The sequence below is a fragment of the Microtus pennsylvanicus genome, chromosome X (genome assembly GCF_037038515.1).
Source record: "Microtus pennsylvanicus isolate mMicPen1 chromosome X, mMicPen1.hap1, whole genome shotgun sequence".
NCBI lineage: Eukaryota > Metazoa > Chordata > Mammalia > Rodentia > Cricetidae > Microtus > Microtus pennsylvanicus.
The window spans coordinates 10505953-10520704 of NC_134601.1; the positions used below are offsets into that span (position 1 = coordinate 10505953).

The following is a 14752-nucleotide window of genomic DNA, read 5'->3' on the forward strand; positions in this document are numbered from 1 at the left end:
TGGATCTGGAATCGGCATGATTTGCATAGGTCTATGAGGTATTTTCTGAAAAAATTAACTAAGTGGGGAAAACTCCTCCCAGACTGAAGAGCATTTTTCTGGAGGTAGCAAGGTCATAAAGAGGTTCAAGAAAAAAAGAATATTACATTTGCTTCCTTGCCTTGTCTCCTTGCTGGTGCATGCCTTGTCTCTTTCTGTCACTGCTGCTTTTATTTATCATTTGCATTGTCCTTCCAGCATAGGATGAAGTCAACTGAGACAGCTGTCTTTAGGGAATAAGCAGCAACTTTATCCTCAGTCTTTTTAGCACATAAAAGCTGTTGTTGCGATAACCAGTCTGTACTGTATAAGCCAGTCTAATAAATCCCCTGCAAATACATATATTCATTCTATTCCACTATTATGGTTATTTACTAAATATTACTTTTCACATTTGAATTATTGACTTCCCAGTGACAAAAGTGATGCATAGACATAAGTTTTAAGACAGGGTCTACATGAAGAAAAGTAATTGAGAACTTAACATTACAAAAAAATTTCATTTGATGCCCTCAGGAAAAAATAGGTATAAGCCCATTTGATAAGAATTATAGAGGAAAAGAACCCCCAAAACCACATACATTGAGTTATGCAGGAACTTATTAGGAGAAAAGATCAAAGACGGGATAATTGATACATTTGATTAAGTATTGACTAAGGAGTTTCTGTATAAACTATCTTTAGTTTTTTTTTAATTCTAGTGTGATGGAAATTACACAGTTAATTTCAATGGTATAATTAAAAATAATGAGGTTAAATTGAGAAAAAGAAAATGTACATGGAATGAAAAAGATGCTCCCAATTTTTAGTGGTGGAAGTGTATTAGACCAGAGAGTAATCCTTAGAAGGAAGCAGTAAAGTGTCTATCAATGTGTAATGCACATCCTCATCACACAATGTCCTGGAGAACAGTAGCACTGTCCCAGTTCATGAGTAAAAAAAAAACAAAAACAAAAACAAAAAAAAACACAACAGCTTAGGATGTATTTATTTTCATTTTACTCCAAAAGTCTTCCCCTGTGTATTCCATTGGCTCACAGGTATAACAGCAACCTCCTTCAATTTTCAAAATTTCTACAAAGGTCTTCTGTGCCTCTATGAAGAATTAAGGAATAGCAGAAACATCAAATAAAGAGTAGAAAATAAATCATAATATAAGAATAAAATAAATTTCTCCATGTCTGATTGTTATTTGATTTCAAATAGAGGCTAGTTTAACCCTGCCATAAAAAAATATCACTGTTATTTCATCATCGATGAAGACTGAAGGATACAGGGGATAATAATTCAGAGAAAAATATAAAACAAGGAAATTTTGTACCTTATTCCTTTACCTTGAAGGTAACCATATTCTAAGTATATATGATTTGAGACTCTATATGGTTGATTCCAAAATTTATTTCAAGCTCTCATAGCAGCATAGCAACAGGTCCCTTGGTTCTTGATTCTTTCAAAATAGCACATCAGTCTAAATCAATTTTTACATCTATTACGCGAGAGAGTAAAATACATTATTTTGGCATTACCTTGCCATAGAGATTTCTCTTGTGTTCTAAATAATTAAATCACCCATTTTTATCTGTCTTGGATGGTAAGAGACTTCCTTCATCCTTGCTACTAACAGATACCCTTCTGCTCTAACGTTGCTTAATTATTGTCCTCCATGAATTTATAAGATATAATTACAATTTTGTGACCCATCATGAATTTAAAATAAAAACTTTTGTTCATTCTTATCTACAGATGGTTATTATTATCATCTATATACTTCTTTCTACTCTGCCTTCAAACCTTCAAGCTATATTGAATTCATGGCCTAACATGAAATCATAATTTTCGGTGCTTTAATTATAAACTGATTTCAGGAACTGAAACTTAATACCCACTGACAATAAATAGTAGCATTATATAAACACTTAGCAATTTGTTCAGTTCAAGACCAATAGGGATAGAAAAGTAAATATATATATATATATATTGGTTTTTCGAATAGGGTTTCTCTGTAACTTTGTAGCCTATCCTAGAACTAGCTCTTGTATACCAGGCAGACCTCAGATTCACAGAGATTCACCTGCCTCTACACCCCAAGTGCTGGGCTTAAAGGTACGGGTCACCACTGCCTGGCTAGATAGTACTTTTTGATTTACTAAATCTGTGATAGCCAAGAGAATGCTCTGCGTTCAAAGTCAAAGGGATTCTTTTATTACACAGTTCCGTAAAAACTAAAGTGAAATCATGACACATTTTTAAGTTATTTCCTTTTGTTTGCTTTGAGGACCATAACTTTCATACAGAATTTATTTTTTCTGAAATTGCTAATAAATTTTTAATATCTTATTTATAAACTTAATGTATGCCTTCTTTACTATCGAAGCACATTGAATGTCACAGTTACCTATTTGATAATTAACCTAAAATACTTTTTTACGTGTGTTAAAATTTTCTAATTGCTTTCCTCCAAACCTACTATTATAGTACCTCCCTTGAAACTAGATGGAATTGCTATAGATGGGTACATTTGGGCAATGGTAGTTACATAGATTTCTGTGTAGGCCTTAGCAATTAATTTACTTGACAGATACCTATATTTTGCCTGTCCATATATGGAATCCATCTACTTACGTTTTAATGTAAATGTTTGGTGTGCTGGTTGGGACTTTAGATGTTATTTGGGTGTAGTAGAGGAGCGGGGCCCTTTGTTTTGGCCACTCAGCTAGCTTATACCGGAAATAACCACAAAGAAATTGTATTAATTTAATTACTGCCTGGCCCATTATATCTAGCCTCTTCTTGGCTAATTCTTACATCTTGGTTTAACTCATTTCTATTACTTTGTATGTCACCACGAGGTCATGGCTTACCAGGAAAGATTCAGCATGTCTGACCTGACAGCTCCATGTTGGCTCTCTCCATCTGCCTTACTCCTCCCAGCATTCAGTTCTGTCTTCCCACCTATCTAAATACCGCTCTATCAAAAGGCCAAGGCAGTTTCTTTATTTAACCAATGAAAGCAACACAAATACAGAAGGACTTCCTACACCATTTCCCCTTTTTCTGTTTAAACAAAAAAGAAAGGCTTTTACTTTAACATAGTAAAATTACATATAACCAAACAGTTATCAAGCAAGAATTACAGTTGCAATATTTATATCTATTTTATCTTTTATCATAACAAAGGAATACTATAACTAACTATTCTTCAACTCAATCAAAGAATCCAGAAGCATATAATATTACCAAAGTAAACAGGAAGTGCATTGTAAGCAAAACTCTAGAAATGATAGAGACATCTCACTGCCTGGACAGTCACTCAAAGTTCTTTTTTACCATTGGGGCATCCATCTTCAGTCTACAGGCCCATAGTATCCAGCAGACTTTTTCATGAAGCAGGACATTTCAAAAACAATTCAGTCACTTTCTTCTGTGTCTTGCAGAATGTCTCACAGACACTTTTATGAAACAAGAACCCCAAAGGATCATTTGGGTACTGTTGTTATACTTTCAGCACTCAGATACATGAGCATTGTTCATAACCTGAGAAAACTAAGCATGTGTTTAAGTACGTTTTAGTTATTACATTCAGGATTGTCACCAGCAACCAATAAAATTCCTAATCACTAAGCCAAGACTAAGAAGGTATATTGATCCAGGAATTTATTTTCTGATTAGTCCTCATGATATATTTTTATTTTCATTTCATAGCTTCATAATCACAGTTGCCATTTTATGTTTTTTAAATGATCATGTTATGACTATATACTTGCATAGCAAGAAAACAAACATTTATTACTTTCATTGTAGTGACTTGGTGATTTATTCATTGTGATTGTTTTCAGTTCTTTGTCATAATATTTAAAATTGCAGTTCCTTGAGGGTCAAGCCTTATTTTGTTCCTTTAATGGTGTCAGATTTTATTCATCCCTAGTTAACTTTGCAATCTGTGTCTACACAATTTTACAATCAGTTTTAGTTCTCTTCTCTAGTCTCTACATGTTGCTTCAGTAGGAAAAACCTTTCACATTTTGGCTGAGCTAAAATTTCCATTGAGTTGTCTGTGATGGAAAGCTCTAGAACAAGCTTTGGAGGATGGTAGGACCACTAGTCATTGTTCTGTTGACTTTTTAGCACAACACCTTTATCTGGAAACTTCCTTTAACAGTTTTGCTATTGCAGTGTGTGTTGTTCATACTTTTAAAAAACACAGTTCTCCCATTAAAGGGAAAATGGTTTAACCTGGAGTCAAATTTGAGTTGCCATGACTTAATTAATATTGAGTTGATTTCTCTAGCTTCTATATTCCGACATGGAAGTGCTATCATAAAGTTTTTTATTAAGAGAACAAAGAAAGTTATAAATCAAGGCAAATCTAAAATGTATTGGTGGACAAATCAATGAAGCCACTTGTAGACAGGCCTCATATGTTTTCTCATAGTATTCTTAGTCCTTCAGTGGAGAAGGAGGTTTTATTGATTTAGTACATTTCAAAGATATTTGTTTATCAGGATGTTAGGACTGAAATAAAAAGTATGTCAAGAATCCCTTTTCTGTATTAGCTCAAGATAGGCCCAAAGTTATAATTAAACAACGTGATCTGCAATATTCCAAATTTTACATATTACGGAAAATTTTTACCTGTTGATTAATATATGCAGACAGCTTCCTTCCATGATGAAAGAAAATTAGGATATGACCATTTTAAAGTATTTTAAGGGTATTTATTATAGATATGAGGAATAGTTAAACCAGAGGCATCTGGAAGTGTCTAAACTGAATGGGGTTATGGAGAAGATTTTTATTGATCATATAAGGGACAAGAACAGATAGAGAGAAAAGTTCAGGGTGAACATGGCCAGCAGACTAAACAGTGTCATGGGAGAACAGAGGGGGAAGAAGAGTGAAAGAGAACCAGCTCACCAAGAGAGAGGGCCTGGGCAATGAGACCAAGAGACCTGCTTAGCTAAAATGGCTGAGATTACATACGGATCAGAGCCTGGGGAAAGGGACACAGAGACACAATCCCTGGGAGGAAAAGGTTTTGGGTAGGGAGCTGGGTGAGAACTGCTGGAGGATTCACCCATACTGAGTGAGCCTTCTCCTGGGTTTGAGACCTAACATGTTAAGTGATCATAGGGCTTTCTCCCATTCTCTCATATCAGGCTTTCTATCTTAATAAAGTGCTTCTCCAGGTTTTAGAAGGAAACAGATATTTTTTTAATCAAAGTCCTTTATTCTGTCTCAGGTATGATGTTCCATTTTCCCTAATTATCTTATTAAGGCTCTTCAATTTCAAGGTTCAAGCCTGTCATCCTGCCCCAGTAATTTGGTCAGGAGATGCTTGCTCATAAAAATATTCATTCTGATTAACAGTTTCATGTGGATTTTATTATGGATATTGGACATCTTACCTGTAAATCTCTGGTTTCTAACAAATCTTTAATCTCCAAATATAGCACAAAACCTATTTGAAAGGTAAATTTAAAAAATCTATTTAAGAAACTCAATGGTTATATGAAAATGATTCTTTATATTAGGTCTCAGTGATTTACATTAAAATACAAACATTTAATTAATTTTATAACATATTTTATGCTTTATTTTGCATTACTAAATATTCAGTCTCACAGCAGAAGTTAGAAATAGCTTTCCAAGAGAAATCAATGAATTTTCTGCATAGCAGCCTACACAAAATTTCTAAAATAGCAGAACAAGCTAAAATCAGACCAAACACTCAATTTGACAGACACATTTTTCCTAACATTTACCTCATTAACTCTAAACTTCATTGGAAAATAAATCAATCTATAAGCTTCACTGAATAGCTATTAAAACTGCTGCAATGGACAAATTAATTGGTGAATTAGTTCTATGAACTAAAATGTCAAACAGAACAGCCATTTTTTTTTAATGTAACTATTGTATATTTGGTGAATAAGGGCACAAGCAATTTATTCTGTTTCCAAAATTTAGAACTCCATTGAGAGAAGAATGTCAATGTAGCAAGGCCCATTAAGAAAAACCTTGCCTGTTTTTTAAAAGAAAGGCATGTCTGTCCTGGGTCAAGACCTAACAAACCACTTCATCTTGGTCAATGACCTGACTAAGGGCATGTCACTCTAGAAGATAATATTATCAGTAGGGCAAGTGTGCTCAACTTAAGCCATGTTAAAGAGATAGGAAGGAAAGCTATTCCTTGTATGAGATAATTTATTTTTATCTTACTCCCATTTAGCCATAACTATAAGCTAGTAGTAGTTTCTGCTGGTATATTTCTGCATCTTCTCAGAAAGATATAATTTTTTCCTTCTATTATTTTCTCTCTTTCAGACACTAGTTAGATTCTAAGATTTTTTTTTCTGGTACTTTCAACCTCCTTACTCTTTCTCAGAAGTTACCCTCCCCACCATATGGTTTCCAACTTGTCTCAGATGGCATGCTTTTTCCACATTCTCTTCTCCATCTTCCTTCTCCAGGAAGCTGCTAAGATTTGCCGCCTGCTTCCCTGATATGTTTCTTTTAAACTCTAATAAAGTTGTTCTCAAGTCTTATTTTTAATCCCATTCTTAAAATCTTTAATTATTGAAACTAGAAGCTCAAGAGGGAACCTTGAATTTCCTAATAAAATTTTACAATTCTAATATGACTCTCAAGATTTCTATTAGTGAAAAGAGCCAGAATGTCTTATTATTTCATTCTTGAAATAAAATTTTCCTTAAATTACAGGTAATTTTAAGCATACCTTGGTGAGTTCAGTGAAATGTTCCTTTTTGATTTAGTGGTGAATCTACTTGGATCACATTTTGGTCTCCCGTGTGACCTAGGTTCTTGAGATCTCCATCAAATGAATTCACACAAGCCACACAGTCTACATTGCAGAGAACAGATAGTTACAGATTGTTAAAGGATAATGTGAAGCATACTTAAAAGGTGAGCCTGGACAATGACTAAAGAAAAATGGTTAAGGGAAACACTCTGGCGGTGTATTTTTTAGGTAAGCTTTATATTGTTTCTTGACATTTCTGGGACAAGTTCCCTGAAGAATATCTTTCTGTATATGTAGTTTATAAGCAGATGTGGATTAATTTTTTATCTTTAAATTGTATCTGTAGCCATACAATTTTCACATTAAATAATACTATAATAGAATGGTTTTAAACAGAAGGAAAAAGAGAAATTTTCATTTACAATACTTCTCCCCAGACTTAATTTTTAAATAACTTCTTATAAGTTGATCAATGAGACAAATGTATCTAGTGACCAATCATGCCTTATTTCTATTACACTCAAGGAAACTAATATTTAAAAACAAGTCCAACATTCACAATCATATCTGAAAGGGATAACAAATAGTGGTTTATTGTGCAATTTAAAAATTGTTCATGTTACTTCAGTACACCAAAGAAAGGTGACAATGGTAAGTGTTTGTTCTTTACCCAAATGCATTTACCTATATAGTAGTCTTAAAACCTTCCAGGCAGTTCAGAATGTCATGTCACCATCTAAGCCCAGAGATACTCAGATTGCTTTCTTCAGAACAGCAATCAATATTGTGCAGCTTCATTTCCTGGTTCTATAAACTGCTGGTTATAATGGAAGAGAGCCATGTACAATGGCCTACACATTTGTTAGTATCTAGTTAGTTACCCAAAAATGCTTTATAACCTACCCTTACCCTGAATGGTGATTCTAATAACTTCTATAATTAAGTTTATTTTCTGTCTATAATCCCAATTATCTGGAGAATGAAACTTTTGCTGTGAATATTAAGAAGGCAAGATCTGATAAATCATCAGAAATTATAGAATATGACATTAGTATAAGAAGAATGATGGATCTTTAAAAATACCATAATTCAAATGAATGTGGTTAAATTCTAAGAATGGTGAGAGTGACACTGAGCCTCTTGAAAGCATAAGGAAGGAGTTGAACATAAACGATTCAAGGAATACTCTTAAGGACAGTTTAGAGTGCTGCAAGTATTCTATTTTCATCTATCAAAAGAGGAGGGAGCCTAAAGATTACCACATTCACTTTTTTTTTTGCAAGAGACCTTAACTGATTTGATTTGTATCTCATTGTGATGCTTCCTGGCTCTGGGTGAAGGTTTTAAAGTTTTAACATAGCAGCATACCTACAGAAAGAGGATATCGTTTTTAGACAGCTTCTTTCTCATAAATGTGTAGCAATTACCAGTAAAGTGAATCAGTTTTATCATGATGTTGTATTGAATTAGTTAGACACTATGGGAAAACTATAGATATGTTAGTGGAGCTTTCCTGTCCAGCCAGCAACTCCCAAATTACCAACACAGAGGCTTGATAATTACTTATAAATGCCAAGCCAATAGCTCAAGCCTAGCATGATATTAGCTAACTATTACATTTAAATTAACTCACATTTATCATCTATGCTTTGTCATGTGACCATTGTTGTCTCCCCTGACACTGCTCGTCTTTATTCTAGTATCCTCTGTGGCTGGCTGTCTCATCTATACTTCCTGCCTGACCACCTGCTAATCGGCTTTTTATTACCCAATGAGATTAATACATATTCACAGTGTCCAGAGGATTATTCTTCAATATAGAACTATTTACATTATTGAAAGAAAATCTAATCTCTTGTGATATATTCCAATTGTATACTTTATAGGGGTCTGCTATGTAAACCAATTGAAATATATATTAATGGTCAAAACATTACCTAGATCCTTTAGACATAGCAAATGCATTGACATAAATGGAATATACAAATTTTCCTGTTAAGATTGTTACTGATCGGAGTGGAACCGACAAAGATGGCAGTGCAGGTGATGCAAGCTGTGCAAGCGGTTCATCTTGAGTCTGACGCTTTCCTAGTTTGTCACAACCATGCTCTGAGCACTGAAAAGGAGGAGGTGATGGGTCTATGTATAGGGGAGTTGAATGATGACATAAGGAGTGACTCCAAATTTACATACACTGGAACTGAAATGCACACAGTTGCAGAAAAGATGGATACCATCAGAACTGTGCACATCCATTCTGTCATTATCTTGTGACGTTCTGACAAGAGAAAGGACCGTGTAGAAATTTCTCCAGAGCAGCTGTCTGCAGCCTTAACAGAAGCAGAAAGGTTGGCTGAATGAACAGGTCGTCCCATGAGAGTTGTTGGCTGGTATCATTCTCACCCTCACATAACCATTTGGCCTTCCCATGTTGATGTTCGTACACAAGTCAGGTACCAAATGATGGATCAATGCTTCGTAGGACTTATTTTTTCTTGTTTCATAGAAGACAAAAACACAGAGACTCGTAGGGTACTCTACACTTGCTTCCAATCCATACAAGCACAAAAAGCTCAGAGTATGAGAGAATTGAAATCCCAATCCATATTTTACCTCATATCACTATTGGGAAGGTATGCCTTGAATCAGCAGTAGAACTGCCAAAGATCCTATGTCAGGAAGAGCAGGATGCATATAGAAGGATTTATAGCCTTACACATCTGGACTCAATAACCAAGATCCATAATGGCTTGGTGTTTAACAGGAATTTGTGCAGTCAGATGTCAGCAGTCAGTGGGCCTCTACTACAGTGGTTGGAGGACAGATTGGAACAAAACCAGCAGCATTTGCAGGAGTTGCAACAAGAAAAAGAAGAGCTTATGGAAGAGTTGTCTTCCCTAGAATAAAGCAAGAGGACAAAAATGTGATAATATTGTTTCTCAGTTTGTGTGATGAATATGGTTCAAAACTATATACAACTCCTATGTAGGCAGATAATTCAGGAGCACTTTTTATATCCCAACAGAGAGTTTTATGTATATAAAAATACAAGATGTCTTCCTAAAACTTTTCTAGAGCTTATAGAATCCTCTTGCCTACAGTTGCTGTAAAAGAAAACATGCAGGATGATTTACAGAATATGAAAGTTATTTTGTAAGGGTTATTAGCAAGGAATATCTGGGAATAAAATGTTTGATAAGTAAAAAAAAAAAGACTGTTACTGATCCATTAATAACACTCCATGTAAACAAGATTTCTGAGAAAAAAAAGTTAGTAGCTTAGAAAAACATAGTCACAATGAAGAACTCAGTATTAAAGACCTAATTGACACATGCTGCCAATGGGACCATGGCATCATATGGACTTAACTTTGGCAGAGGTCATGCCTGTGTCCACTGCCCAGCTGTAGCCAGGGTCTGTGATGCTGTCCATGGCTCCTGCTGCCAGGATCTGTGCTGCTACCAAGAACCATGTTGATGTTCAAGGACCAAACAGTGAGTAAGATTTCATGATGATCTAAGTGCCCTGTTTGGGTTCAGGGTCCATACTGATATTTATGGTTCAGGTTGATATCTATGGCCCATGTTGCCAGCAAAGGCCATGTGAACGATAGGTCTGGGCTGTCACCTAGGGACAAGTTAGTGTGTGAGTGCCATACTGCTTTCAGGGTCATATAGATCTGAGTGCCCTGCACTGACACACTGGGCCATTGTGTCATCTGGGCCTGGGCTGCTGCCAAGAACTATGCCTGAATCTGTGGCAAGGAAGCCTGTTGGTTTGTGTTGTTGTTCATGGCTCTTTTTTTCCACCAAATACAGTGAGGATAGATCTGCAAAGTTGGCCCCACTCTATGAACATCTCTAGCACCTCACCTAGGCAGCACAGAAGAGCTGACTCCATTGGTAGTGTGCAGGTGAGCTAGTCGGGAAGGCAAGGGAGTGAGAGAGCTATTTATCTATCACACAGTTGCGTCGGTGAGGGAAAGATGACTCCCCTTTTTTACTGCAGGTGGGAAATCTTGTCCTAAGAATGGGAGAGCTGCCCCTGCCCCTCAGTGGCAACTGCAGCACTCAGTGGTCTATTAAATAATAGTAACAATAATAATAGCAACCTGTAATTTAACATGACTTTAAATATTCAAATTTTGGAAATACTTAAATGTGATGAGTAATAAGTAGCTCTGTTTTCCAATATATCTATGATAAAATCATAATATTGCCATTTACCAGACACATAATCAAAAGCAAGTTACTTAAACTTTCTAAAACTCACCATCACCATGAATAAAATTAATGTATTAATATTTCATAGGCTGCATTGCTAGGTGGATTAACTGAAATAACAAAGTAAAGCATCTAGCCTAATATTATTATAATAAAATTTCAAAGGACACACTGAGTAAAATTTTATCATTATAAGTATATGTTAAGCTGCTAAATATCAAAGGATAAGTTAGAAAGAAAACCAAAACCAAATGCTTATTGTTGTGGTAATAGTCATTTTTACTACAGTTGATGATGAGGCAGACTGAAAAAGTACTCTTCTGAAAAGTATCCTAGCATTACTGAAAAGTAAAACAGAGGATAAAGTATTCAGGCATGCACTGAAGTTAGAGTTTATCATGATTTTAATAATGACGATCCTCCTTTAGCACTAAATATATTCCAGGCCATATTAGCAGTAGTTAGTTTATATTTAGAGATCCTGAAATCCTTTCAATGATATTCTCAGTTTGCGGCACTTTTCCCATATTTTGGAAGGAAAATTGAGGTTTGGAAACATTGAATATTTTTGTCCAAAGATATTTGCATGTTAGAGATACATGTAGACTCAGATGTTTCTGAGATATGAACCAGAAACAGATACAAAAGCATAAAGTATTGACACACTGTGGTGCCATTGACTTCAAATAAAAATTTCAAGCACATAGTTGTTTGTTTAACCCTTTTTCTTTTCAGGATAAATAATCTGTTATAATGACATAATTTGGCTATGAATACTAAGAAACCCCTAAGAGAATTTTTTCATATCTATAGTGTTCTCACACAAAGGGCAGTAATTTGTGAATCAATTGTTGTTGAACATAGGTACAAAAGATAATGTAGGTAATATGTTGGATCAACTACTATCAACCACTCAGATGAAAATAGATAGCAATAGACTTGGAATAAGTAAGGATACTAATTAATGAAATAGAAGAAAGGAATGTTGTTTCAACTTCACTAGTGGGATTTATTCGAAGCCGGGAAAGAATTCAGGATTCTTGTACATTGCCCTGTCATTATGCTAAACTTAGAGAAGTTGAATTTACCTGAGTATGGGATTTTTATTTTGTGGTCAATATGGTATTTACAAATTGAGAAACACATTATGTCCATATTTTTCCTATTGAATGGTAACTATCCCTTAATAGTAGAAAAGCTTTGTGTACTCAATTCCAATCACAATAAGAATGTTTTCATCTCATTACTGAAGCATAGACAACACCTGCCTTATGTAACCAATCTTGATGTTTATAAAAATAATACATGTACTTTGATTAACTTGTACTATGCACAAGAGTCTGTTTTACAGAATTTTTTATAGCTACCTTACTTAAGAGAATCTAAGTATTATATGTAAAGTTTCAGTCAATGCTTAAGGACATATCTTTCACAAATATGTCTAAATAATTCATTTAGATTTGAATTTAGTTAATATTTTAAACTTTTCTGTTTAGACACACTTACTTGCTCTATTTTTAACCAAATAATGTCTCTACAATCTTTGAGAAGTAAAGTGAGAGATTTGATAAAAATGACATTGCTTTACATAAACAAACCACAAAGGATTATTTCCCATTCCCCAAATTGTAGGCAAAAGGCTTTCACCAGATGCCTGGTTTTCCCCTGTGGTCCTATTGTACCTTGGAACCTTACACAAAAGTGTATAGTTTCTCTTATCCTCAAATAATTTTCCTTTTTATAATAGTCATCATTAATGTTATTCTTCATTGAATTATCTCTACACAGTTGAGGGAAAGCAAGGAATGAGTGGTCATTTAGTTGTCAATTTCTTGCACATGTATACCTTTATAGATATTTCTATAGTAAATATTCTGACATTTTTAAAGAAAGTGCTGAAATAAAAGGTTTTATTTGACATTGAGAATCAATGTGTAGAAAAATAATTTTATATCAAAAGATATTTGTTCTTACAACCCCCATATGAAGAATTACAAGTAAGGAACAGGGAGCTCTTTCTCTCTAAAATGTACCTGTACCCATGATGTAATATTAAAACACCAAAGTAAACTTACTTTCTGGTTGTTCTTTCTTGATATAACTTGTGAAAACACTTACAAATAATAACCAGGTTATCTTGAAAAGTCTACATGAGGTTCACAGCAGCTTATCACAAAACTGTGAGCATAGTCTCTTGCAAATAACATTAAGACACACACTTTTCCTTATAATACACTAGTTCAAATAAAAAAAATAACTACAAATAAGAACATATACATTTTAATATATATAATTATATAATTAATCCAAAGATAAGTTGTTCATTCATGATTAATATCTACACAAATGCTGTAGGATAATGGTTTTATACCCTGTAAAGTTTTGTACATTGTACTAGTTTAATAAATGCTAATTGGCCAGTAGCCAGGCAGGAAGTATAGGTGGGGCAACCAGAACAGGAGACTTCTGGGAAGAGGAAAAGCTGACTCTGCAGGTGTCACTCAGATACAAAGGAAGCAAGATGAGAACACCTCACTGATAAAGGTACCAAGCCACATAAATAACATAGAGAAGAATTATGGGTTAATGTAAGATGTAAGAGTTAATAAGAAGCCTGAGCTAATAGCCCAACCAGTTTATAACTAATGTAGACCTCTGTGTGTTTCTTTGGGACTGAATGACTGCAGGACCAGGCAGGACAGAAATCTCTGTCAATACACACAGATACCATTCCTCCAAAGGAAAAACATGTTAAGAGTCAAAACATCACTAGACCTGAGGGGAGAGTCCTTTACATAAGAATTTTTTTTTTAATTTTTCTGCAGTCATTTGTAAAAACAGAGAGATACTTAAGAGTTCTTTAATTTTGGGTTGTCAATAAACTCTGAGTTTGCAAATCCCACTTATAATTCACTCAACTACAAGTATTTCTTGGATGCACAGAATACTTTGGAGAAAGAACAAATTATCTTCATATGCTAAGGCACTGGGCCTTAAGTATGAGCATATTTGAATATCTACCTTGAATTTTTGTATATAATAGAATACTGTCAAAGAGTTCATCTTTCTTGAAATAATAAGTCTCAAATAAAAGCACATATATTTACATACTAACTTTATGTTGATTATCCTTGTTTATAAATTATTTTTTTAACCCTAGCTATATAATGGATTTCAATTTTAAACTTTTGAACCTGGGTGGTTTCTACTAAAACCCATGGCAGAGCATCATTATTATCCAAATATGTTTATGGGGAAAATCTATCTTCAGTAGAATATTATTTGTATAAAAACTCCCCAAAGGATACTGTATAGTCTATAATATTTAATAGTGAATGAATATGTATTTTCCAATCAGAAATAAAAATCATCCAAGTTACTGTGGTATCAGATATGTGCCAACTTTAATTCCCCACTTATAAAGCTTCCTTTCCACAGGGAAGGGAATATCAAATTTACAGAGTAATGGGTATCATATTTCCAAGGTACTGTGAAACTTACTAGACTGAAGGAAGGTGTGTATTCAAAGCAATATTTTGATTAATACATAAAGAGAGAAAAATTAGAACAAATATCCAGCAGTGTCTTCAAAATCTGATGGGTAAGTAGTAGGGTAAAACACATGATGAAGGTCAATTGGTTGCTTACGTATATATTTACACATGAAAATCTCATCAGTGTGCAATTATTAATGTTGAAAAATGGACATAATTCTTATTTCCTATCTTGG

General features: G+C 34.3%; 1 pseudogene; it reads left to right on the forward strand.

The window, feature by feature from the left end:
* The first annotated feature begins 8814 nt into the window (after positions 1 to 8814).
* Positions 8815 to 9871, forward strand: LOC142840697 (lys-63-specific deubiquitinase BRCC36 pseudogene; annotated as a pseudogene).
* The last annotated feature ends 4881 nt before the right edge of the window (positions 9872 to 14752 follow it).